Source organism: Panthera pardus, unplaced genomic scaffold (assembly GCF_024362965.1).
Source record: "Panthera pardus isolate Hobbes unplaced genomic scaffold, ASM2436296v1 HiC_scaffold_8, whole genome shotgun sequence".
Classification (NCBI taxonomy): domain Eukaryota; kingdom Metazoa; phylum Chordata; class Mammalia; order Carnivora; family Felidae; genus Panthera; species Panthera pardus.
The window spans coordinates 148,023,361-148,050,360 of record NW_026527013.1 but is presented as its reverse complement, the minus strand read 5'-3'; the positions used below and the strand labels follow the sequence as shown (position 1 = coordinate 148,050,360).

The following is a 27,000-nucleotide window of genomic DNA, read 5'->3' as shown; positions in this document are numbered from 1 at the left end:
GGTATGCAGTTGGGCCTGCAGGTGAAGGCTCCTCTTGTTTCTGAGCATGGCAGAGTCCCTATTTTGTTGAGATGCAAAAGGTGGCACAAGGGAGGGCTAAGGTGACATCATGTTGGCACTGTCATTTGCTTTCACCTTTCAGCCATTTCTCAGTAATGTGTCCCTGGATGTTGCCTCACGATAACCTCTGACCCTGTCTCCACAGAGGTATGGGTTCTCTAGGCCCCGCAGTCTCCTGTATGTTCTCCTAAACTACAGGGCCAGCCAAAAGTGCTAGGGTTGTAGCCAGAGCTGTGTAATATGGCAGGGTAATGTGATGGTGCGTGCCCCACTTCATTCAGTTGAATCGCAACACGTAATTATTAACCGGTAGGTGTTGTATACCTCCTCTGTGTAGGTGCTGTGTCCGGAGCTGGAGGAGCACAGATTGAGCAGGATCCTTGCTCTCAGGACACTTAGAGTAGCCATAATATGGACTGCCATTTACAAAATAAGGTAGTTCAACTAGTAAGTGGTTCAGAAGCAGCAGATGTGCCTTGCTTCTTGTATCGTACTCAGGCTGGTCCTTCTGCCTGCAATGTTGTCCTCTGCTTTTCCGCCTATCTCTGAGTCCCCTCGTTTAAATTTTGCCTTTCATTTCAAAGTACAGCATAAATACCTCTTTTATAAAGCCTTCCTGATTTCCTAATTCAGAAATGATTCACAGTCTTTCTGTATTTCTAAAACCTTTTGTTCATAGCTCTTTTATTAATAGGGCCACCCTATAATTTATCATCTAAACAGGGAAAGCGGAAGGAGGCACTATTAATTAATTATATGAGGACAGTACACTTGAACTGGGACATCCCAGGGAAACCAGAACATGTGGTCTCCCTACTCATAACCTTTACTCCCTGTTGGAGTAAAGTATGGTCTGGTCAAGTGTGTGTTCATCTCTCATTTTAGAATGTCAGTTCCATCGTAGAGGTGGGAAGGGCAGATGAGAACCCTGCCCTCTATGCTTGCATTTTCACACAGAGTTTTACACTCAGTAGGAGCCCACTTATGCTCACTGAATGGAGTTTCTCCTATCCACAATAGGTATCAGTAGCTGAGCAGCCCTGTTGCAACCTTCCAGCCGGCTAGCTAGCTATCAGAAGGAAATCAATCTGAATAGGCAGAGTTGGGCCAGGGAGAGTCAGCCGTGATGGGGCTCCTTTGGGTCGTTCAGTAGTCCAAATCTTGGTATAATGGCAATTCATGCCCATTCTGGGCTGCTATGGTCAGCGAGATGACTGTTCTGTTAGGTGGAGGATGACCATGGGTGATGCTCCTTGCTGCATTCATCTAAGAGGACATGGGAACCTAGCTGGGGGAGGGGGGGGGCACTACCCCTGAGGCCAGTAGGTGACAGGGCCCTGTTCCTACATGCTGTGGTTGGTATCTTTAGAGTCTCCATTAAACTTGAACACCTCCTGGCAATATATTAAACTCAAAGCACTTGAGAAGGTTATAATCACTTAGTAAGTTTGCTAAAAGTTACGTAGAGTAGAAGACTCTATAAGGTTCTTTTATAGACTAGGTGTCACTGACAGATGTCCTTGATGAAGGGTCCAGATGACATTAATTCATGGGCTTTTACATATAAATGAAGCACTTGCTATTTAAACAGTCCTTTTCACTGGGTAGACTATGTAGCTATTGGTATTATTAATTCAGGTATTGAATAATATTGAATTTATTACCATGTGGTTCTAGAATAAGTAAATAATGGACACATTGACTTCTACTTTATAGATGACCGTAAGTTAACACCTCTTTAGAACACTTCAAAGGTCTTTAGGTGCAGTATTTTATTGCCACCTCCCTGGTTATCATTATTCTTGAATGCCAGGGGGCAACTCCCATGAAAAGGGAGACACTTAGAATCTTTCTGCAGGTAATGAGCATTTGGTTTTACTACAGTCTATAATTTGGACTTCAATGGCAAATCGTTAATACAGACTTGAGCTTGGGGTGTCATAACACCTTTTGTCAAGCACCTTTGCTCAGCAAACACTATATGGTGTGAGCTAATTGTAGTCTGTCTCTGTTAAAGTGAACTTCTCATCCATCCATTTAGGGCTGTCTTGAGTGCTTTCCTTTTCTGTAGTTAAAAATCTCTCAGGCTTGGTATTACCTTCCTGGACAGGATTGTTTATTGTTTAATTCTTTACTACATTTTCTGCCCTTCACTTAACTCTTATAAAATCTGTAGCTTACTTTTAAAGCTGTGAATTTTGTTCCGACCTCTTTTTCTCTACCAAGTGTGTGTGGAGGTACAGTAGAAAGGGCTGTGACTCTAGGATTCCCAAGCCTGGCTGGTCACTCATGTCCCCTGTCAAGCTAGTAAAAAACATAAATGCCTGAGTGGACTGGTAGTTACAGGGTGGGACCTGGGCAAGTGCATTTTTAAAACACAGGATTTTATTTTATTTTATTTTATTTTATTTTATTTTATTTTATTTTATTTTATTTATTTTATTTTATTTTTTTAAAAAATAAATTTTTAAAATATGAAATTAAATATGAAATTTATTGTCAAATTGGTTTCCATACAACACCCAGTGCTCATCCCAAAAGGTGCCTTCCTCAGTACTCATCACCCACCCTCCCCTCCCTCCCACCCCCCATCAACCCTCAGTTTGTTCTCAGTATTTATTTATTTATTTATTTATTTATTTAATTTTTTTTCAATATATGAAATTTATTGTCAAATTGGTTTCCATACAACACCCAGTGCTCATCCCAAAAGGTGCCCTCCTCAATACCCATCACCCACCCTCCCCTCCCTCCCACCCCCCATCAACCCTCAGTTTGTTCTCAGTTTTTTAAGAGTCTCTTATGTTTTGGCTCCCTCCCTTTTTTTTTTTTTCCTTCCCCTCCCCCATGGTCTTCTGTTAAGTTTCTCAGGATCCACATAAGAGTGAAAACATACGGTATCTGTCTTTCTCTGTATGACTTATTTCGCTTAGCATCACACTCTCCAGTTCCAGCCACATTGCTACAAAAGGCCATATTTCATTCTTTCTCATTGCCACGTAGTACTCCATTGTGTATATAAACTACAATTTCTTTATCCATTCATCGGTTGATAGACATTTAGGCTCTTTCCATAATTTGGCTATTGTTGAAAGTGCTGCTATAAACATTGGGGTACAAGTGCCCGTATGCATCAGCACTCCTGTATCCCTTGGGTAAATTCCTAGCAGTGCTATTGCTGGTTCATAGGGTAGGTCTATTTTTAATTTTTTGAGGAACCTCCACACTGTTTTCCAGAGCAGTTGCACCAGTTTGCATTCCCACCAGCAGTGCAAGCAGGTTCCCGTTTCTCCACATCCTCGCCAGCATCTATAGTCTCCTGATTTGTTCATTTTAGCCACTCTGACTGGCGTGAGGTGGTACCTGAGTGTGGTTTTGATTTGTATTTCCCTGATGAGGAGCAACGTCGAGCATCTTTTCATGTGCCCGTTGGCCATCCGGATGTCTTCTTTAGAGAAGGGTCTATTCCTGTGTTCTGCCCATTTCTTCATTGGATTATTTGTTTTTCGAGTGTGGAGTTTGGTGAGCTCTTTATAGATTTTGGGTACTAGCCCTTTGTCCGATATGTCATTTGCAAATATCTTTTCCCATTCCGTTGGTTGCCTTTTAGTTTTGTTGATTGTTTCCTTGGCAGTGCAGAAGCTTTTTATCTTCACGAGGTCTAAAACACAGGATTTTATGTCCAACCTTCTTTGTGAACAACTGATGGAGGTGAGAGAAACGAGGCCCTCTCCTCCTCTTGTTGGTACCTGGCAGCCCTGTGGTCGGATAGCCTTTTGTGTCAGCTGAACAAGGCTGTTCGTTGGGTGCGCCAAGGCGTGGGCGCCCATATCCGTTTTCAAGCGTCTTCCATGTAATGTGACTGTAACAACTATCTGAAACATGTTGTACAGTAGTGATAGTCTTCATATTTTTGTAGAGATTTAAAGAAACTATCCCCACCCATCCTACCTCTCGTCCCTCCCCGCTTCACATCACTTCTTTCGTATTTGGTCTTTGAGAAAAGAGTACTGGCCTTAAAGACTGAAGACCTGACCTCTGGGCGCTTCAGCTAATGAGCCTGAGATACACTGAGTCAGTCCCCTTGCTTGTAGCTGCGCTTCAGTTTCCTCTCTTCCAAAAGCAGCATGGTATTTTCTTTATAGCCTTCTTGGTAGGATCCAGTGAGCTAACATGCATGCATTCACTTTGTAAAAACGCACTGGTCTACTTCTTGATTCCCACAGTAGCTGGGTCAGTGTTTCTTCTCAAAATGGGTGATCGACAAATATTCTTAACAGGTTGTAACGGAAGGTTCTCTGAATAACGATGTGTCGTTTCCACTCCTCCTCCTTAATTCTTCTCTTCTCCCCCCGCCCCCCGCACCTCCCTGTGAGGCTTGCAATTCCACACCTTGATTCACTCCTAGGAAATAGGATACGTTTTGCCTGCAGTGGGTGTCTAGTGTTGGAGACTCACCAGTTAGTAAGCACATGGAACTTTCTCCTTGGCCTTTTTAATGGTTTAATTCCAATCACGTTGTTAAAGCAATATTTCATTACTTCTGATTTTCCTAATTATCATGCAGACAAACAGTGGGGATCATGACATTAGAATAAGTGAGTGGCTTATGATTTTTGCCTCAGAAAGAGAAACTCTTGCTGTTTTTCTCCCCCCTTGAGCAACGCAGCAGTAATAAATGAGCAAGTCCAGAGTACTTTATGATAGATAGTTAATGGTGCTGTGCCTCAGCCAACAGGCCCGTTTCCACAGCATCTGTCACAATTCAGAGTCATTAGCATACCTTTAATGGTTTCTTTTCAAAATAATTTCTACTAGGGCATTTAGAATGCATCAAGGAAAAATATTGAGTTGTAGAGATGAGGAATTTTAAATGTAGACAAATGGTTTTCATTCTCTCAAATGTAATTTTGATAAAATGGAGAAACCACATAGCAACATATTATACAGTGTAACACAATTGACAGCACTTAATGTACTATCTGGGAATTATTTTTTCAGACATTGGAAAATAATTAACAAAACAAATTTTTAAATAAAAATCTAAACTTAAAAAATTGTGGGGTTTCTTAGCCCCCTTACTGCCACCCTAGGCTTTCTGATCTGTGTTTGGATGGTCCTTTGGTTGTCTTTCACATTCTGTTTTATGATCAATCATGGAATCAATGTTTTTCTCATCTTATAAGATGAGAAATGTTTTGTTGGTTGTATGTCATTTTTACATAATACTGGTAAATATTAGCCTTGTTATTTATTTAGTTGTGAGGGGGAAATCTTCAGAGCAGCAAATTAAGCCATCTTTTTCCTGAAATGCCAAGTGCAGGTGAGAGGAGATCTTTATTAGATTTTTAAATATGAATGCATTTACAGTGACGTGTTTTTTTTTTTAAACAAATGACTTTCTTTACTTTTTAAAAATGAAAGCCAGTATGTATTTTAGCATGTACACATAGCTATTTGAATAATAGTTCCTTATATTTGCAAAGGATCATTTTTTGGATCCATTTATAAAATGTTTTTTCCATACTTAATGTCTACAACAGCACCGTGAAGTAGACTGGGCACCTGTTACCTATTTCTCAAAGCAAAATTGAGACCCTCCAGGAGGAACTCAGATACGGCCATGTTTGTGCAGGTGACAATTGGAAGGGCTGGGGCTTCTGAGTTGGATCTGTCTTTTAAGTCCTTTTATTGAATATTGTTTGAATTCTTCTCTGCCTCCTCTGGGGTGATTTTTGTAGTCTTACCTATACTGAAATCTTACACCTTTTTGGGGAGACCATGTTGTTTCTGTATCCTTTTCTTGGTCCTTCAGAATCAAAGAATTTGATTTTCAAAGGTCTTAAGACTTATTTGAATTACTCTAAGATATGAGTTCTTAAAAATTTATTTGAAATATTGATACTTTTTGAGGTCATTTGTACATTGTTCTAGATTTGTTTTTTTTTTTTTTTAAATGAGACTACTTAAAATTTAAAGCCATTTGACTGAATTGGGAAAAGGTATTATCCATTTCTGGAGGATATCACATACATTTTTACATTCTGCAACAATTACTGTTAACACTACTTAGGCAAATAAGTATAGGCTTACTAAAATATGGAACTTGCAATTTTAAATTTTATATTAGTGTATGTTTATGGTTAGTCTTTATCCATAGGGTCTAAGAAAGCACATTTTCACGTTCCATACAATGGGACAGTGTCAGGGGCAGAGGGGAAGTAGGGATATATCCCTTCTCGACTAGGATGAGCCCCGCAAGGTACAGATACTACTTTGGTCAGAACTTACTTACTAGTCCCCATCCAGCATCAAAGGAAGCTAGGAAATACCCCCTCTCCCTATGTGCCAATCCCCCATGATAATGAGCCGAGCTAAACATCAGAGGCCCAACTATCGATAAAGGTGAGATGGATATTATGAGGAGTTCTCAGTCTGCCAAAATTACAAGGTCTTCAAGACTGATACTTGCTTGAGCTTTCTGATGTGAAGCCAATTTAAAAAGTATTTAGGTATTTAACATTCCTTGACAACTCCTTTGCGATTATAAATCATATTGACTTTTTGATTACATATATTCTTTTGAAAACACCAAATACTATTATTTTCCTAGATATTATAGTGATAAAAAGTTGTCAGTAAAATTTAGATTCTTTAAAGAAATTTTGAAAAGGGGTGATGGACGAAATGGAATTCTAATCACTTGATTTCAACTCATTTCTCTTTCATTTGAGTCTTTGAAGGGAAAAGTGAAAAGCAACATTATTCTTGAAAAATTCTCTCTCAGCATCTAAGCAGCCGTTTTTAATTACAGAAAATGTCTTCAAAATTTGTTTTGCCATTTTAAAGTTTTAGCTGTGAGAAAGTCAATTGTCAGTTGTGAAATGGAGGAAAAAAATCTTGAAGTAAAAAAGCCACTCATGCATTATGTTGAGTAGACGTATGTTATTTGAACATTAGTGACTGATTTCCCATAGAAAATTTTTCTTCTTGAATTTGGTATCATTGTTGGTCATGTAAATACAGAAGAGTCTCCACTGTCAACCAATTCATGCCTGTAGAAGTATGACTGGCATGTAATGAGAATTGTTTAAAAATAAACTGAAATCGCACAGTAAGTGTTCTTCCTTCTACAGAGCCTCCCTGAAGCTGTTGTGTTGATTCTGTTAGAACTGCCCTGCTCAAAGTCTTGCCCCATCCTCCCCTGCCCTGCCCCGCCACCTTCTTTCTTTTCTTCCTTTTTTTCCCTTCTTCCAAGAATTGCTTTTAAAAGCACATCCTTTGAATATCCTCCAAAGTGATAAATCTTCATCAGCTGAGAATAGATTTGATATTTTGGGAACAGGCTGAAGTCATTTAGAATCAAGGCTATTGGGTGATAGAACTGTAATAATATTTTCAATTCGATACAAGGAGTAACTGTAAAGTAATTAGACCAATTTTCTTGAGTTTTTGGAAGGCTAGGAAGGAAGTTCCAAAATAGGATCTCTCAGCCTGATGTGTATGTTTGTTTAAAATATTAGTTTTATTATTTGATAATGACATTACAAAATTTGTGTATTTATTTATCCTCTTACCTTTGGATTTGCCCCTATGTCTTTTTCCTAAGGGCTGTGTTTTGTGACTGTTTGGAGGATCACTGTCACAGTTTTATTTTATGATGATAGTCCTTTTGGAGTTTTTACTGATCATCTGTATGTCATATTTGAAATATAGTAATTAAACTGACACACACCAGAGGAAATCAAACTTTACTCAATGTTTAATTATATAAATTGGGTACCTGATAGATTTTTTTCTTTTACAGTTTAACATTTGAAAATTGGCCGTCAGGTTTTTGTGCTTATCTTAAACATAATCATCATGTAGTTCCATATTATCAAATGCAATGATATTATTTTAACACCGTCAAATAAATGATATACTTAGTGCACTATCAATTTACTTTGCTTGGAAAATACAACTTTCAAAAATAAATTGAAGTGCTCAGCAGTTACACTAAACATTTGAGTCTTTCTGTATCTACTAAATGTAAAACTTAATGGTCTTTATTTAAACTTAAAACTATGGTTCTCATTTCCCTATTTCTTTTGAACTTGATATCTCAAGTTTTTAAGGCTCTAATTTTAGAAACTTTTGCATTCTTTAAAAATTTTTTTAATATTTATTTTTATTTTTGAGGGACTCAGAGTGCGAGTGGGGGAGGGGCAGAGAGAGAGGGAGACACAGAATCCGAAGCAGGCTCCAGGCTCTGAGCTGTAAGCACAGAGACTAACATGGGGCTCGAACTCATCATGACCTGAGCTGAAGTTTAGATGCTCAACTGACTGAGCCACCCAGGCGCCCAAAACTATTTTGCATTCTTAATGCCATCAGAGATTTTTCGTTTGTTTTTCTTTTCTTTCCCTGAACTTCTTGTGTAAAGTTTTAAAATAAAGTGAAAATACTATTGAATTTGCTTTGGTAAGGAAACAGGAAGGAAAATAAATTAGTACAAAAGCCAAATAGGCGTGCTTAGATATTGAGATAACGTACCCTTTGTTTCTGGTTATTTGTGCTACATGGTTTGTTTCATTTAATTTTTGATTAATAAAATTATGCCTTCAACTATGATACTACATAATAAATTTAAAGCACTAATAGTAGTGAAGTAAGAAAGTTATTTTATTAAGTTATTTTTTGTCAGCTTGTGTTAAAACATTAATTTTATATAAAAAACAACAGTGTTCATTAGATTTTCTAGTATTTTAATAGAGTGGTCTATCTTATAAATACTCAGTAGCTCATGTCTCAAGAATGGGTAAAAGTGGTGAATGCTGATTCATGTACATTCTTTTGTAGAATAGACAACTGATAAAACATAGCTTGGTAAAAGTTTTAAGATGGTGGTATAAAGGTTATTGTGGATTTGAACATTAAAAAACAAAAGAACATACAATTCAGACATTTCTTCTCATTAAAGACATTATCTAAACAGATTATAATGTTAATTTGTTCATTTATTCACTCATCCATTTATACAATAAAATATATGTATCAGGCTATAAGCACACTAATACGAGAGATAAGTTTGCACTGAAATAGAATCCTATCACTTTTATTTATTAAAAAAATTTTTTTTAATGGTTATTTATTTTTGAGAGAGACAGAGACAGAAAGAGAGGCAGAGTGCCAGCAGGGGACGGGCAGAGAGAGAGGGAGACACAGAATCTGAAGCAGGCTCCAGGCTCTGAGCTATCAGCACAGAGACTGACGCGGGGCTTGAACTCCTGAGCAGTTAGATCATGACCTGAGCCAAAGTCAGATGCTCAACCGACTGAGTCACCCAGGCACCCCAGAATCCTCTCACTTTAGACCTTAGCTTGATATATACAAATTTTTACTCTGCCTGTATATTTATAAAATTAGAATATGGAATCAGTCATTAAATTCTTGGAGTTAATTCTGACCTGTTGGAATAAATTTAGCCTTTGGCATTTCCAACAGAGTGAAGCCTTAAATGACATGAAAGTCCAGTATGAACTCAGCCTCTCAGCCAAACTGACCAAGGTCACAAGAAGAGTTTTAAGTGATGTTCCAATCATAAGGCTCTAAAATGGGCTGATTTTTATTCCAAAAAACATTTAATGAGTGGCTACCCTGTTCCAGGCCCTCTTTGGTGCTGATTTTCAACAAATCAGGTACATTCCAAAAATATTGAGATACTCTTGAATTTCTCATTGTTTTCTTTCCCCAAAAAAAGGCCAACCAAAGTTTTTAGTCAAATTATTCTCCTATGGGTAACTGAACATATCTTATCAAGACCAAATATAGTAATCATCAGTATAAACTTATCAGTGTTGGATGTAATACCTATTTTTACCCATTTTATAATTCCTGGTGGCTCTTTGGATAGTGGGTGTATACAGATGGTTCTGTTTATCATTTTCCATAAAAATGTTTATGTGACCTTTGTAAGTCTGCCCTCTGAAGATTATGCATCATAGAATCTCCTGTGCTTATTAGTATAGTTGCTGACTGGCATAGATTGTGGTTTCAAATTTTTTTTTTTTAAATTTTTTTTTTTCAACGTTTTTTATTTATTTTTCAGACAGAGAGAGACAGAGCATGAACGGGGGAGGGGCAGAGAGAGAGGGAGACACAGAGTCGGAAACAGGCTACAGGCTCCGAGCCATCAGCCCAGAGCCTGACGCGGGGCTCGAACTCACGGACCGCGAGATCGTGACCTGGCTGAAGTCGGACGCTTAACCGACTGCGCCACCCAGGCGCCCCTGTGGTTTCAAATTTAATTCAGAAGATATTGTGAGCACTTTTTGTGTGCCTACTGTCAGTGGTCTACATTTTAGTGCATCTTCAGTAGTTATCTAAACAGCTTAATTTTTCTTTTTGAAAGTTCTTTTAAAACAAATTTTATTAATGCAGCTTGAATTTACATCTTTGAGTGTTAGACGAATGATTGTTTACTCTTCATGTTAACATTATGTGTCCAGCTTGCTCTTGCATGTTTTCTTTCAGTCTCTTCCCTTTTCTTCATTTACATCACGTTTAAAGAAAAGAAGTTTGAGGTCATTTACTAATGTGTATTATTTTAACTTTCAGTAAAATACAGGAATTCATTTAGGGGCTTGACAACCCCTTTGGGGTGTGTGTGTGTGTGTGTGTGTGTGTGTGTGTGTGTGTGTCTGTGTGTGTGTTTGCGTTTGTGTAGAGACAGATGTGTATGTGTGTGTTAATATACACACAGTATTGAAGAAATTTAATCTACTGTGTTATATTCCTTTGACACAAAATATAGAGTTCTGGAATACCATGCCTTATTTGAAAAGTGTTATTTCAGGTTAATTTTACATTATTGTGCATATTTAATTAATTCCTTTTAGTTTGAGGCAACAGTGTATGCTCTTAAGATGAGCCTTTTTAAAAATTGATTTTGAAAGAAACCCCTAAAATCCAAGATGCCATTGTGATTCCTAATGGTGATTTAAAAGAAGCATTCCCATTAAAGTCAGGAGCAGCATAGGATGTCCATTATTTATTTTGTTCTGGAAGTACTAACCAGTACTGTTAGGTAAGAGCAAAAAATGGAAGAGAAAACATAGAGGAAGTAAAATGTCCCTTATTTGCAGGCTTTGTACCTAGAAAACCAAGGAAATCAACTGACAAATTTTCGTAAGCTAAGAGAATTAAGTTACAGGAACTGTCTATAAAGTTAATGAAGAAATTCTCTGTCTTGATAAGGAGTGAGTTCAACAAAAGAAAGTTTAGAGTAGGCTTCCATTTTGGAAGACAATTATGTAATATATAGATGATTACATCAACATAAAACAAAACCAAATGTTTATTGTAAAAAATTTGTACTGATGATATTGAAAAAGCAAGATATCCATACCCTACCACTCCTGAAGACTAACTACTGTTCATATTTTATGTATGGTTCCTGTTTTTTGCCATTATATATGTAGACATACATATGCATACATACACACACAAACTTTTGGGGAGTGTGCATGTGGGGCAGGAGGGTACAGGTTAGGGCTCATATTGTATTACTATTTTAAAATCTTTTAATACAGAAATAGGTTGTGCATATTTTTTCTCCATTATTACTTTTCTGTGGGAGTCTTTTCATGGATGTATAGTTTGGATATTTGACCATTTCCTTATTTTTGGATGTTGTTCCTGTTTTATTAAATTTTATCAACAAAGATAGGAGAATGTACCTGTGGGCTAAATCTTTGCAGATATCCATGATGTATTTTCTGTTTTTTTGATAAATTTCTAGAAGCAAATTTGTTGGGTCAAAGGGTATATTTGAATGTTTTTGTTTTTATACACACACTGCTAATTTGAATTGCCCGTTCATAACCTTTTTACAGGATTTACAAATATTTTTATGTTTATGGGGTGCCTGGGTGGCTCAGTCGGTTAAGTGTCTGATTCAGCTCAGGTCATGATCTCACAGTTTGGGAGTTTGAACCCTGCTTCCAGCTCTGTGCTGACAGCTCAGAGCCTGGAGCCTGCTTTGGATTCTGGGTCTCCCTCTCTCTGCTCCCCCCCCCCCTCAAAATAGTAAACATTAAAAAAAATTTGTTTCAGTTTTTAGAAAGTCAAATCTATCACTTTTTATAGTGAGTATATGCTTAGAAAGGTTTGTCCGTCTGTAAGATTTAATTAGTTTTATTTTATTTTTTACTTTGTTCTGAGTTTTTTACAGTGAAATTTTTACTCATTCTTGTATTTATTTTGGCATATGGTATGAAGTTTTTCTAGACAGTTTTGCCAGTAGCAGTTTTTAAAATAAATAATGTATCCATTCTCCTCAGAGATATCTTGGCTATTTCATACCCAAGTTCTAATGTAGAATTAAGGCTGTTTCTGGTGTTGAATTCTGTTTGTTTGCTATATTTGCCAATTCTTGAACTAATATCACATTATCTAAATTATTGTAGATTTACACTGTAAAAAATTTATCAAGGCAATTCCCTAGTCATGGCCATTAATTTTTAAAATTTCTTTATTGATACAATTCATCTCTTCTTCACAATGAATGTTAGTCTCTTTTCATTAAGTATTTTCATACTTGAGACCCTTGGTTATTCTTTGTGCCTTGAAATACCTTCATGTAGTATTTGGAATGTATATGTAAATAGAAATTTTTGTGCTCCTAATATTACTTTAGATATTTGGTAGTTTATTCTTTAAGGATCTATTCATGCTTATTCCTTATCCTTTCTCTTTTCTTCTCTTATTGTTTGCTAGAGTCTCTTCTCGCTATTTGCTACTAAACCGTTTATCACTCTTGCATGTCTGGAAGTTTTGTGACCCTTGCAGCCAATCAGATGCCTGGCAGTAGACATCATACGTAATGTGGGTTTTGTTATTAATAAATAACATCAGTTTGTTATTTATTGAGGTTCACCTGTGAACTTCATTTAGCTGACTCTTCCTGTTGTCATTATGAACAAAGAGAAGTACTTGTTTGCTTTTTCAGAGGACATTTGTGTGATGTGTTTTGCTCTCTTCATGTTTTATGGATGTTGTCGTACAGCACTTTCAAGTCTGTAATACTAGTCTGGATCCCATCATATCATTTTTAGCTCTTCAATGTATTTCATATAGATATCTTCTTTTAATATTAAAAGCACACAGGAGAAACTGTCTGAAAATTCTTCTGATGTATAAAGCCACAGGATTCAACGATGTGAAATTATAGTGGGTTCTTTAGTATCTTCAGAGAATTGCAATTATTAACACCGAGAGTGATTTTCTTTCTTGTAGTTGTTAGAGAACAATTTAGAAAATTGATGCTTCTGTCAAAAGTCTGGATGAGTAGGATACAGGCTCAGTCTGGATATGGCAACATTAAGAACCCCACTAACTGTAAAAAAGAGAGTCTACTTTATACTCCATTAAACTGTTATACATCATAAATAAATTATTTCAACACTTGTTCTCATCTTTATCAAGGACGATAAACAAGTCACTGTAAGGATTTTTTTAATGAATGTAATAGTGTTCCCCTCTTCTGCCTTGTGTGACTTTCTGCCTTCCCTTCTCCAAGCATCTCTTGACCTCATTAGAAACAAGTGTGTGCCTCCTGGATGGTCCCTGTCAACAAATATAGGCCTAGAATTGTTATGGGGGTGACACTGGAGGAGGTCAGATGACTCAGGGTGACTTGCTCCCGAGCTCTTCTCATTAAATAAATGATTTCGGCCACTATCCGGTGTCCCTGAATCTGTTTCCTCATCTTTCAAATGACCATAGTTACTTCAGAGGTTTGTTCTGGAAGTTCATAGAGATGAGACATGTGCTTTGTAACCTCATCAGTGTAGTCCTGTTACGTTTCTGTAGATAACGATTCCCGTAGTTGTGTTTGGCAGTGTTAACAAGGATTGGGAGATCTATATTGAGATTCCACAGTTGGACATGGGAATCCAAGTGCTGTTGTTAGTGCTTTCCCACGTTGCCCTGTTGTCTTCATAAACACCTCATGCTCCCTGACTAGATCCCTGCCCTGTCTGACCATCCATCTATCCCAGCGGTTTGCCAGAAACGCAATCAGAAAAAGTAGAGGAGGTGATGCCATTAAGGGGAACAGGATTGAATTCCTAATTTTTGGTGTCCCCAGCAATGTGGAGAACCCGGCGTCCCTAGGAGGTGGGCAATTGGTTGGTGAAGGTGGAAGGTTTGAGAGAGTTTGTTAAGGAGGATAAAAAGAGGAAAATGAGGCTGTGGTTGAAGAGATGGAATCTCCAGTTACAAATCTATGTAGACAAGCAGAGCACCTGTAGAAAGAACCCCAGTCTAGGAGTAGCTGTTCCAATGAGTGGCTGATGGTCTCAGAGGGGATGTTTCGAAGAGGACAAGGAAAGGCATTGATGTGAGCTGAAGTGTGGTTATGCTGAGCAGCAGGGAGTCTTAGCAGAGGGAGCGTAGCTGAGGATGGCCTCGGGAGTGGTGCATAGATAGGGATGCCTAAGCAGTAACTGCAGCTAGTCCCCCACCCCCACTCCCACCGTGTGAAGTTGTAAGGAATCTAGTGCCTTCTTTTAAGTACTGTCGTCGAGGATGACTACAAAGGTAAGAACTGGTGTTGTAAGTAGTGACATTGGCCACTTCTTATGTTGGATATAGTCACAAATTTGAGGAAAGAATCCAAAGAATTGCTGCCCCATCATAATCTTTTTGGTTTGAACACACAGAGCATGATACCTTTAGCAGATGGAATCATGTAAGAAGGGATGAAAATGGGCCCGCCTAAAAGTAAGGCCCACCTTTATGATTGGGAAGCATCAGCTTTACATTATTTTGAGAGGATATCCGTCATTGAGAAATTGGCTTCTCTGGTTGTGTTTGAACTGGATCTTACCTGTGGAGTCTGGGGTCCTTAAGAGTTCCCCTGCTGTCTTCTCTAAAAATGGAAACTGACAGGGTAAATGCAAAATACTTTGCTCATTGAATTTGGGTACTAATAAGAATAATAAAACTGTATGCTTTTTTCCTTATGCCCCCATTTCTAGCCCTATTGATGCCTATTGAGTGTGTGTGTGTGTGTATTTTTTTTTTTTTGACCTAAATTGTTTCTTAGGTAAGAATTTTACAAGCATTACTTATATTAGTGGTAACGGCGGAGCTGGAGAGTATTGCTTCTTCTCCATGCCACTTGGCGAGAACCAGCAATAGTCTAGTGGAACTTGTGACCCTTTCCAAGGCCATGGCTTTTGTGGCTTGCAGGTGTCAGCCCTCACATCTCCCTGAGCTGATAGACTGGTTTGGTGATCTACTGGCTGTCAGGATTTCTTCTGATAGCTTTATGGAATGGATCAATGAGTATAACCTCAAAGAATTTGCACGTGGAATCTTCTTCAACACAGTAAGAGTTCAAGACTCTCAGAACCCCACAGTGGTGTCCAGCTCACTCCTCTGCAACAGATAGAAGGCTTTGGGGCAACTTTAGCTGGTTAACACCATGATGGACAAACTGGCCATAGGTTGCACCCTTAGGCACTGAGCGTTTGCAGCCACCACATCGCACATGAATCTTGGCCTTGTACCCCAGTCTTCATTCTTTATTGGGCCAGGCTGGGCGGGGGGCCTCTGTGGGACGCACCACAGAGAGCCGGTGGTATTGGCAGCTGAGCACTCTGAGAAGAAAATGCATTACATTGGATGGCTTCTTCCTCCATAGCTTCTGGATGTACATGTAGGTGCCCATCTTGGCTTTCCTATGAGCTGATGGCTCTGCCAGATGGAAAGGCTCGACTATATTTCTTAACATGTTTGGTTATTTGCTCCACCAGTCCATGGAAGATGCAACAAATCCCAAGACTGGAGTGAATAATGGAATCTGTAAATTGGAAACCATCACTGTGATCCTGGGAGAAATGACTGCTAACTGCTTGATATTGAAGGAAAAGACACAATATAGAAAGTAAGAACTGTATGAAAGTGCTTCAGTGGTGAATATTCCTTAAAATTTTTTTTTATCGTTTATTTATTTTTGAGAGGCAGAGAGAGACAGAGCACAAGTCGAGAAGGGACAAAGAGAGAGGGAGACACAGAATCCAAAGCAGGTCCAGGTTCTGAGCTGTCAGCACAGAGCCTGACGCAGGGCTGGAACTCATGAGCTGTTAGATCACGACCTGAGCTGAAGTCAGACGCTTAACTGACTGAACCACCCACGTGCCCCTGGTGAATATTCCTAATGATGGCCTTGATTCATCCATAAAGCAAAACAACTTGGAAGCACTTCACTACTTTCTGTCCAATTGCCTGTAAGGAGACAGGGAAATGAAATACTCCGAGGAAAGATTTCCTTTACAGATGGCCACAGATTTAATCAGGGATTTAGGATGCATGAAGATAGAAGCTTCAGTTATATAGAAAATGCACTTAAATGGAGCACTTTATTTCCCAGGGATGCCAGATAATTGAGTTATACCTAAAATCTTGAACTGTCTGAATAACACACATTCATACACACATCTGGCTTCTGTGTGCCAAGAGGTGTTAAATGGTTTGAAAACTGTAATTAAATAGCTGAAATTCTGCTGCAAAACCACTGTAAGCATTGCCTCTTGTAGTATTTCAGTATTAAGTGCTAAAATTTAATCTGGGTAGCTGTGACTAATCTACTCTCTATTTGTAACACATTCAAATTAAGAGGTGTATGTTCTTGTTCATGTACTTTCTCATTAGCACTAATAATGCTAATGGGAGTGACAAATGTATTCTGTTTCTGCTTTCTATCACTCACACCTTTTAGATAGCTAGCTCCTTAGAGGAAGTAATTTTCCATGTGATACATTTGTGGAGCTGTGTGTTTACTTAATAGTTTACCTCAAAAGAGAATATGTCCATAGGGACTATTTATTAGTTGATGGGCTCCTGGGAAAAGAAATTTGAATTAATCAATTTGAACCGTGGAAGAAATTATGATGATAATTAATATAAATGAGAATACCACAAACTCATTTGTTCCAATATATCTTTCAGGGTTGTTGTTGTTGTTTTTTTTTTTTTTTGGTTTGTTTGTTTTGTTTTGTTTTTTAATTTATTACGAGACTTCAAGGGTTTTTTTTTTTTTTTTTATCCCCCAGACTCTTGACTTTGATGCTTGAGTATACCCTATTCATTTCTCCTCTCCAAACCTTCCTGTTTGTTCAAAAGACTCTTTAATGTTTAAGCGAGTGAGTGACAGTTCTCAGTATTTGAAACCGTGCAAAGCCCTCTTCTTTTTGTGAGTACTCATCTCATTAAGGGTTAGTATGCTTTGTTATTATATTCCCTCCACCATCTTAGCAAATCCTTTCTTTCTTTCTTTTTTTTTTTTTTAATGTTTATTTTTGAGAGAGAGTGAGAGCGTGCACGCATGAGCAGGGGAGGGACAGGGTTGGGGGAGACAGAGGATCTGAAGCAGGCTTTGTGCTGACAGCAAGAGAGCCTGATGCGAGGCTCAGACTCACGAACCGCTAGATCGTGACCTGAGCTGAAGTCAGATGCTTAAACGACTGAGCCACCCAGGCGCCCCAAGTCCTTTCTTTTTTGAGAGATCCAGAATGGGATCTGTGCAGGGATAGCCTGCTGTTAACCAGGTTTCCTCCTGCTTTCCCCAGCCCCCAACTCTCACACACTCATTCATGTTCACTGCACCCCATGCCTCATGGGAACGGTGGCTGTGCAGTCCACAGCTCGGGCTCCTCTTTCAGAGGAGATTCATTGATCTCCCCAAACCAAATTCCAAGTGGAACAGCCCATTTTCAAGTTGTGTACAGTCTGTATTTCTGTCTTGTCTTGATGGGTTACTCAGATTGTTTTCTTAGGCTCTGGAAATAGCTGTATCAAGTGTGCAATGTCACATGGGGGAAAGAGTGTGAATCCCTACCATTATTAACTTTATGTCCTTGGGCAAGTCATTTAACATCCACAAGCCTCAGTATTTCCATCTGTTAAGTAGAAATAATTAATAGCCATGATACCTACTTCACAGAATGATTGGAAACATCATGGGAGATAATGTACATGAAAGTGCCTTGTAAGTTTTTTAGAAAGGGATATAAACCAAAGACAATTATTTACTATTTAACAGTTAGAAAGAGAGAAGAACTGTGTTGGCAGGTCTCTAAAATGCTATGAATTTTCTTAACTTGTTGAAGGTATTTGCTAGGAATTCTTTTTTCTGTCATTTTATAAAACCACTGATATATTGTTTTTAAGTAACAGATTTTTAAGGAATTAATTTCCTTAATGGCAGTATGCTGGGTAAGTAAAACACTTGACAATAATAAGGTACTTCGAAAAGGCAATGCCCTTTGACAGATGAAAGATCAGCCAGTCTCTTTATGTAGCACAGTGAAGAAATACTAGCCACCAGATTAAAAGACTAATCGTGTTTCACTAATTATAAGAGCTCGTTTATATTTTGGATAAACTGCTGTTGGTAAACATTGGATTATATTATATTAGCTCACGGAGCTGATTACCAGCCCCAGAATAAGCGTAAGACTTACTAAAAGCTTTCATCAGTGGCTTGAAGTCGGTAGGCACCACTGCCTAATATTTCAGTTAGCGTGGAAAGGCAGGTAATGACATTATGAATACATTTATAATGCAGGCCAATTTCTTCTAAAATGCATGTAAGTATTATTACTTTACCAGGAGTCTGTGAAATATGATTTATTTAATGCATTTCAGCCCCCATAATATTAAGATATAATTGAGATGCGAAGTAAAAAAAAAACAAAAAAAACTGCATGCAGTTGGTATGGTACATGAATCATAGACTAAATTGCTTGTAATTTTAAAGGCACTTAGAGAAATTGTGAAATTTATATAATGCATTCTTATATTTGGAAAAGGTTATAAGAACAATAGTCTGGTTATTTTAGTATTTCAGTCCTAAAAATAGGACTTTTGAATTATTATTAAACCTGAGATAGCCATATTCGTGAACAAATCCAAAAGTCTTTGTGTCCACTTCTCATTAAATAATTTTTGTGAATTTTTCCTTTAAACATCTCCTATTTAGCAGAGTAGTTGAGCAGCACATGATTTCTATAAAGGCCATAATCTAGTTTTTATAAACTATACAACTGATGAATGACAACATAAACGTTGCCAGCATGTTTAGAAGGGAATCAGTTAAATGGTACTTGGAATTTTGATGATTATTGCTTTGAAAAGACTGAAAATCACAGGTCTTGGCTTATAGTTTAATTACTTGCTTAACAATTGCTAGTGATTCACTAAATCACAAGGCTTCCAAACAAATAACATCAGTAACTGCCGCCATGCCTGAGCAACTCCAATTTTCTTGACAATGGCTACCAAACTGTGTTTAGCCTAATAGAAACTGTTAGTTTAACAGCAAGCAATAGGAGTTTCAAGTGTACCATTGATGAGATGCCAGCGAATTGAGTGCTTTACCAGTGGTAACACTTGTGTCGAGAATAACGTCAGCATGTTTCATCAAGACCAGTTGGAGAAGCGAATATAGTAATTATCCACCTACCTTTTTGATATTGGATTTAATAATTACGAGCACTGTCCAGCTTTTCAGGGCTTCTAATTAATATAACTGATTCTTAAGAACGCAGCTTGCGGTTCCTCACCGTTTGAATAAGACTGGGCAACAGGGCAAGCTTAAGGCCCTTCGTACCTTTGGGGGCCAGGGTCAGAACTCCTGGTGGCAGTTTAAAAGAAGAGCAAGATTCAGGTGTCCTGGTGAGAGAATTTAATTTGTGCCTTTATTGACCTGTGCTCTCTTTCTTTGCCGTGTCTTAGCTTGGTGGCATTTCTGTGAGTTAGTGACTCTTCCGTCGTGCCCTTTTGCAGTGGCAAGCTCTTTATTTCAAGTAGATTCTCCCAGAATTAAAAGAGTTCCTCATTTTTCACTTATTTAGAGCCACAGTCTTGCTCGCATGAGTTACCTTAACCCCTGTTCCTTAGTATTTTACCACTGAAATCATGGAAAAAAAACGTTATCAGACCTACCTTTAAGCAGTGATGATAATGGTACTTTATCGAGCGCTCAGTCGTACCAGGCTCTGTGCCAAGAACTCCACATATATTTTATATAATTGTTATAGCATGAGGTGATAGTATTACCGCTCCTATAAGATTGGAGTAACTGAGGCTTAGAGAAGTGAAGTAATTTGCGCATAGTCACCAGGCAATCACTTTGGCCCCAGACCCATGCTTGGAGTTACTATGCATACCATCCCTGTAGTATAAATGTGCCCTCTTAATTTGTGAACAGGACTTATTTAGGTGTGATGCTATGTAAAATATGGCCCTCCCTGGTGTAGATGGGTTTTTAATTGTGTCCTACAATAATACATTTTAAATTATGACCCACCGCCCACAGATAAATTAATTGAAACACAGGAAAGAATACCATATTTTATTTATTCCATTTTCTGCCTTCATCTTTTCTACTTTCTTCTGTTTCCATTTTCAAAAACAGTGGGTTTTGACCCACTAATACGATTTCACAGTCCACTAATGGGTAGCAACCTACAATTTGAAAATCATTGCAGATCAGTGCTGGCGTTTTGGGTTCATGCTAGTGAGTGAAATCTGGGTTTCACTGGTTTCACACTTGCTTATATGCTGCCTCAGGTACTTGCACTTCTAATTTTGTTAGTTTTCTAATTTTGTGAGACCTTCAGTAGTTTTGCTAGGAGGCATTTATGAGTGATTGAATTCTGAGGATGGATTAATACCTTTCCTGAGGCTCAGAGTTTCTCCTTTGCCATTTCATCATGGTCCTTTGGGGATCCTGTGGAGTTTAGATTCAGGGTTATGCTTAGGTTGTACTTTCCAGAGGCTGCCTCCCTTTCTTTCTCAAGTTCTCTTATGCCAGGCAAGTTCATTATGGCAATTGAGGGAAACTGAAGAGGAAAAAAATGGTCTCCCTCCAGTTATACCTCTTCTGTTTTGTCTCCTGTTGTGCTGGACACTGTATACCCCCTGTGTTATTATAAATAGAATTGAGAAGGTGCAGAAATTAATCATCTTGTACCCTTTGCCAGGCAGACCTACCTAAGTACTGGCCAGAATTCAAGACTAAGGTTATTGCCCCACTTGTCTTTGCCTGGAATGAACTGGTAGCACAGACTAGGGTAACCCAGCACTAGCGTGACACGTGGTACCCCCATCCTCTCATCCAGTCCCTCCTTGAATCAGCAAATTTGGGTGCCTCCTCCGTGTCAGAAGGCTCCAGGGCTATGATGGGGAGTGTGATACACACGGTGCTCCTTTTTTTGAGTTTACATACTAGTGGGAGACAGATGATACATAAGACATGCAGTCAATATTGGAGGAGCTATAATATGGAGTAAGATGATGGAGCCTTGCAGCCTGCAGCATTTCTCCACTTGTCTGTGCCCCATCCCCAGGACTGTCAGTTTTGCCAGTACCCACAGATCCTCGAAAGAGACGCAGAACGTGTAAGTCAGAGGCCACCGTGGGCGTTTCATTTGTGAGAGGCCTGTAACTCAAGGGGAGACTGTTGAGGGGAATGGGGCCAGAGTGGTCCCTGGAGCAGCAGCATCATTTTTTCTTGTTAAACGCAGACTCTCTGACCCAGCTCAGACCTACTGAGGCAGAATCTGCATTTTAACAAGATCCCCAGGTGAATATGCACATTAAAATTTGAGAAGTACTCTTAGAGTCGTGGTATTTCTCTACTTGGCTATGTAGAGAAATAAGAGTTGGGCACGAGAAGTCATGGCCAGCAGAATGATATTTTGTCACACCTTTAAGCATCAACAAGGATGTCAGATGCTGCTGCTTTTACTCACTTCTCTTACTCCCAGCAAGACCGAGCAGTGCACCCTATCCTGTCCTTTTGATATCTCCCTCCCCACAACTGGAATGGACTACCTGAAGTTAGTCCTCAGCCAGCATCATTCAGAAATCCCACTGGTATGCTGTAGTTCCATGTATATATGCCCAGCACCTGCCCTCTTGTGTCTCCTTGCACCCACAGGAGGGCCCTTTTGCCTGTGGCCCCCTTGCCCATAGACTCTCTTGCCATATGTATGCCTGTGTGCCATAAACCTTTGAAATACTTGTGATCTTTGGCTCAGCTGTGTGGTGTTTTGGCCTCTGGTATCTTTTGAGGGAAGGAAATCCAGATGTGGACCAAGTCAGACTAGGGCTTTACATTAAAAAAAAAAAAAAAGGAATCTCGATTCTCAGATATCACTCCAAACCAATGAAATCCATGTTTCTGCAGGATGGGGCCTAGGATGTGGCAGTTTTTCAAAGCTTCCAGGTGATTCCAGTGGGCAACCAAGGTTGACAACCTCCTCTCTAGAGGAAAAATATCTTTTATGTAGGGCCCTAGAACAATTTAGAAGCTACCTATGATAAATTCTGACTGATGCTTTCAGTGTCCATCATTGAAGTACACCCTTGTTGTGCAGATACAGATGTGTGTAGCATGCTGAGTGCACACCTGTAGAATTGCTTGGGCTCGTTCTTGTAAAAACGTGGCAGAGTTGATGGCAGCAGAACGGAAAGCTACCAGAGTTGAATTTGAGTCAGCACAGTGAGACTGACATCAGATCCTGTGGAAAATATAACACTTGTGACTCAGTTGATAGATGAATAATAGCACTTTTGCATTTGAAAAATCACAGTTCTTTTGAACGTTTAGGATGTTCTTGCCTACCGTTGTTGTCTGTCTGTTTCACGCTTGTGAAACTCATCAAGACCCAGGGTTATATCTGATTCTGAAAAGGAAAGCTGTAAGTCCCAAACTTCCACATTCTGGAAGGGTTTCATGTCAGAAAACCTTGCTTTTGCCTTTTGCTTTTTCAGATGACACAGAGCAGAAAGGATCAGCTGGGAGTCCCTCAAAGCCAGAAGATTAAATGGAATTAAGAGAAGGTATTCTGAGGCAGGATACAGTGGCTAGATGAAGGGACTCCAGGGGGAAGATTTTGAGGTCCTTAGATTTTATGACGTTTTCATAAGCCAGGGTGATAAGCTGTGGCTTGGAAGAGAAACTCAGGTGGAAAAATTGAAAGGAGGTCCTTAAAATTTTGTAGGATGTAAAAAAGAGAAATTTTAGCGGATAAGTTTTGCGTGCCAGTAATGAGCCTGATCTGAAATAGTGTCCTTCCAGCACTTTGATATGGGTCTATCAGTGGTCTGCCTTTGACGTTCAGACCCTGCATGAGCCGCCTTAACTTGTGAATCCTGACTAAAAGGGAACAGTTGGAGATGGCAGGTTCTGTGCTCATGTACGAGAGTGATGGGCTCCCGAGTTGTGCTGGCCAATAAGCAGTTCCTTCCAGGGTAGAGACCAAGGGAAGTGCCTTGCTTTTGCTTTGTCTTAGTGCCTGCATGTCTTTGACAAGTGAACAATAAAATGTACTGTTTGATTTCAGACTGTCTTGCTTCTTTCCTGTGTCCCTCCTGCAATCTTTCTTTTTCATGTCACATTACACAAGGTGCTTTTCACCTCTCTTTCTTGACCCTGGGTTCCAGTGTTCATTGGTCGCTCTCACCCAGGATGTGCTCTAATTGGCAAAACTGTAACCTGGTGGCAGCAGTTCGCTATTTCAGTTTCCTAATTGGTGTCAGGGGCTGCTGGTGGAGCCCAGCCATGTGGGATTGATTGATAGATCGGCCGCTGTGACCGCCAAGCTTCCGTCTGACCAACAGGTTTATTGCTTTTGAAACCAAAAATTAAAATGTTAAATATATCCTACAGTGTTCATAGTGGGTCTGAAATGAAATCAGCTATTCATCATTAAGGAACACTTTCAATGTTACCTAAAGGTCCCTTGGGTTTGCAACTCGAAATTTTGTTCTATTTCTGACTCACAGCTGGCTGTTTTCTTGCTTTCATAATGCAGTGTAAAGCTGCATTATATTTCACACTGCCTGCTGCACAGTGGGTTTCTTCTTTTCAGAAGCAAGGCAGACATGGTGTTAAATGTGTGTGTGTGTTGGGGGTTGGGGTGGCATTGAAGATACTCTTCTTATAAAACTTGAAATGTACAAGCTCGTTTACATTGGTCAGTGAGAATGTAGATTGTTAACTGTGAATCATAAGAAAAAATGAAAGCTGCTTTTTCAAAAGCTATTTCATGTAATTGACATTTACGTTGAAAGTATAACTGAGCATTTAGGTATAGGAGTGTAATATAATGACTGTTTACCCAAATTAATGCCTGAAGTTACAGAAGGCTACAAAATACTGCATTTAAAAAATGTTGTTTCTTAAATGTTTTATTTATTTTTGAGAGAGACAGACAGAATGAGAGTGGGTTAGGGGCAGAGAGAGAGGGAGACACAGAATCCCAAAGCAGGTTCCAGGCTCTGAGCTGTCAGCACAGAGCCCAACGCGGGGCTCGAACCCACAAGCTGTGAGATCATGACCTGAACTGAAGTCAGATACTTAACCGGCTGAGCCACCCAGGTGCCCCTACAAAATACTGTATTTTAAAATATAGTTTAATATTTTGTGATTAACATGTTATATTTCAGTATGATAAAGCAATGCATAATCTTAAAGAGATAAAATATTACCAGTGAGCAGACCTCTTTGATGTTTTTGTCTCATCCAGTTTCTGTTGCCAGTGCTTAATCATTTATAGCAGCATTTCTTTTGGAGAAAAAATTCAATCTTTATCAATATACATTTTGTTTTAAAACATTCTAGTAATGCTGTCTTATGTTTGTTTGCATAATACTGGTTTTCCAAAGAACTTTCATATATATTATCTCTCTTGGTCCTTTGGATACCCTCAAATTAAAGAATTCTTATTTTACATTTTATTGAGGAGGGGACTGATAATCAAAACATTAGGTGGCTTGGTGGAAATCACTACTACCACAGAAGTGACTGAGTCATGGCTTGAACCAGCCCTTGACATTCCTTGTCTAGTGTTTTCCCACATTAATATAGTGCTTTCTATGTGCTGAGCGTTACATTAGTGCTCTTGGCATTACAAAGATGACTCACACTGTCTTGTTTTTTGAGGAGTCTCCATATTGTTTTCTAATGTGGCTGCACCACTTTGCATTGGGAGATTTTCTTTAAAGAGGTTGATGTATTTGGGAGTTAAGGGAAGGAGCCCCAATGGCAAGAGAAGGATCAAAAATGCAAGAAAGGTGGTGATAAATTGATAGAGCAAAATCTCAGAAATTTGGGAGTCCACCCAAGTTTAGAGTTGAGGGTCTTCCTCTCCAGAGTGAGAGAAGGAGGAAAGGAAGGATCATGTGAGGAAATGTAAGCTGAAGGGAGAGAAGTTTGCAGCCTAATGGCCTCCATTTTCTCAGTGACAGGATTTACTGAGATTCTACATTCTTCTGTGTGAATGCCGAGTCGATTTATTCTTTAGAGTAGGGCTCTGAAGCAGCTAAGGTGAACATGGTCAGGTGAGAGGCGATGGAATTCCCAGTCCAGTGTCCTGAGCAGGTGCATCTTCATTGCTAAGCAGATGTTGATGCCTCTTACCTGACTCGCTTGCCCCCTTCCTGATACCTCTGTCCCAACTTCAGCTTTCGCTCATGTCTCCCAAACTTCTTTTTGTTTTTCTTCCTTATCCTTGATTTAATTCTCTTCCATGTTCTAGTTCTTCCTTCTTGCCTGGGCCTGCCCTCCTCCCTTAGGATACCTTCCTCGTCAGGCCTCCAGCTAAAGATCCTAGTCTAGTCTTTCTGTGGGACTCTTCTGCAAGTTCTGTGCTTCTTAGAGATAAAAAGGCTGAAATTGCTTCATGGGTCCTTTTCTCAACTGTATCAATCAATAGATTTGCTATATGAATACTTACATATGTTAGAAGATCCTTCAGGATATGGATATCGTTGACTTTAGGGGTATCGATGACTTTTCATCCTTGTGAAGGATGAAACCTTTTAAAAAAGTTAAAATGAAGTCTAAAATGTATCTGACAGATTGGTTTTTCTATCAGATGGACTGCGTTTTTCTTGCCAAAACATACTTTTGAGTCTTACTGAAGGGTGAGTTCTTCCAGTGCTTCTGAAATCTGTTCTGACATTGGAAATGGACATCCAATTCCAAGAAGAGCCTTACATTAAAGATTGCCAATTTCAAACAATTTAATAGATACATAAGTGATAGAGCTATTTTAACAGTGTCTTTCAGCTTTTGAAAAATACCACTTGTTTTAGAAATTCAAGCTGTTTTAAACCAGTTGCTTCCACGCAGCTTGGCGGTAGCTGTTAGACCCTATTATAAATGCTTCAGCAAGGTTCAGTGTTGTAATCTTGGAAGGGGCTGAAGTTGGTTACATATTTGATCAAATTACCAGGCACCTATCTGATTAGAAGCAGAGTTTGTTGATGGCTGGCGAGAGGTTAGAAATGAATAGAGAGTTTCCAGGGACTTGGTGTGTATCTTAAGAGTAAAGGAGATTTCCCATTTCACTTCATTGTGGCTAATAAAGGCAGCTGGGGAAGGGGCCAGAAGCATCAGCAGTTTGGAGAAAATTTATGATTTTCCATGAAACTACTGTTCATACTACATTTTGGGGAAACGGGCTAACATCTGTTTCATTGTTGTAGTGGGCTCTTTACTGTCTGTGGTTCTAATCTGGGGGTCGTGGGCTTCTGTGTAATCTGTGGGAATGTATGTTTTAATAAACTGTACTCCCTAAATTTCTGTCATACTTCAGATTCTAATCATTAAGTCCGTATCCCATAATACATAGAACTGCTCATAAAAAGACGAATCAGTAGAGATGATTGATAAAAGAGTACGGGCACTGACATTTTATTACCCGATGTTATTTATTATACTGATATTTTGTACCTGTGTCTCAAAGGCACAGCTTGCAATGCATTCACACACATCATCTCATTTGCTCGTCACAGATTCCTGTGAGTACTTCCTGTTCAACCTCTGTACTCTCTCTTTACAGTCTCATCACACCCATGGCTCCAGCCATCAGCCAT

At 39.0% G+C, this 27,000-nt stretch overlaps 1 protein-coding gene and 1 pseudogene across 2 annotated transcripts in view; one reads left to right on the top strand and one right to left on the bottom strand.

Annotated features, from left to right (window-relative positions):
• Window positions 1–27,000, top strand: part of CHCHD3 (coiled-coil-helix-coiled-coil-helix domain containing 3) — a 279,336-nt gene that overhangs the window by 122,009 nt on the left and 130,327 nt on the right. The window lies entirely within an intron of this gene.
• LOC109269019 (60S ribosomal protein L15-like) lies at window positions 15,189–15,778 on the bottom strand (annotated as a pseudogene).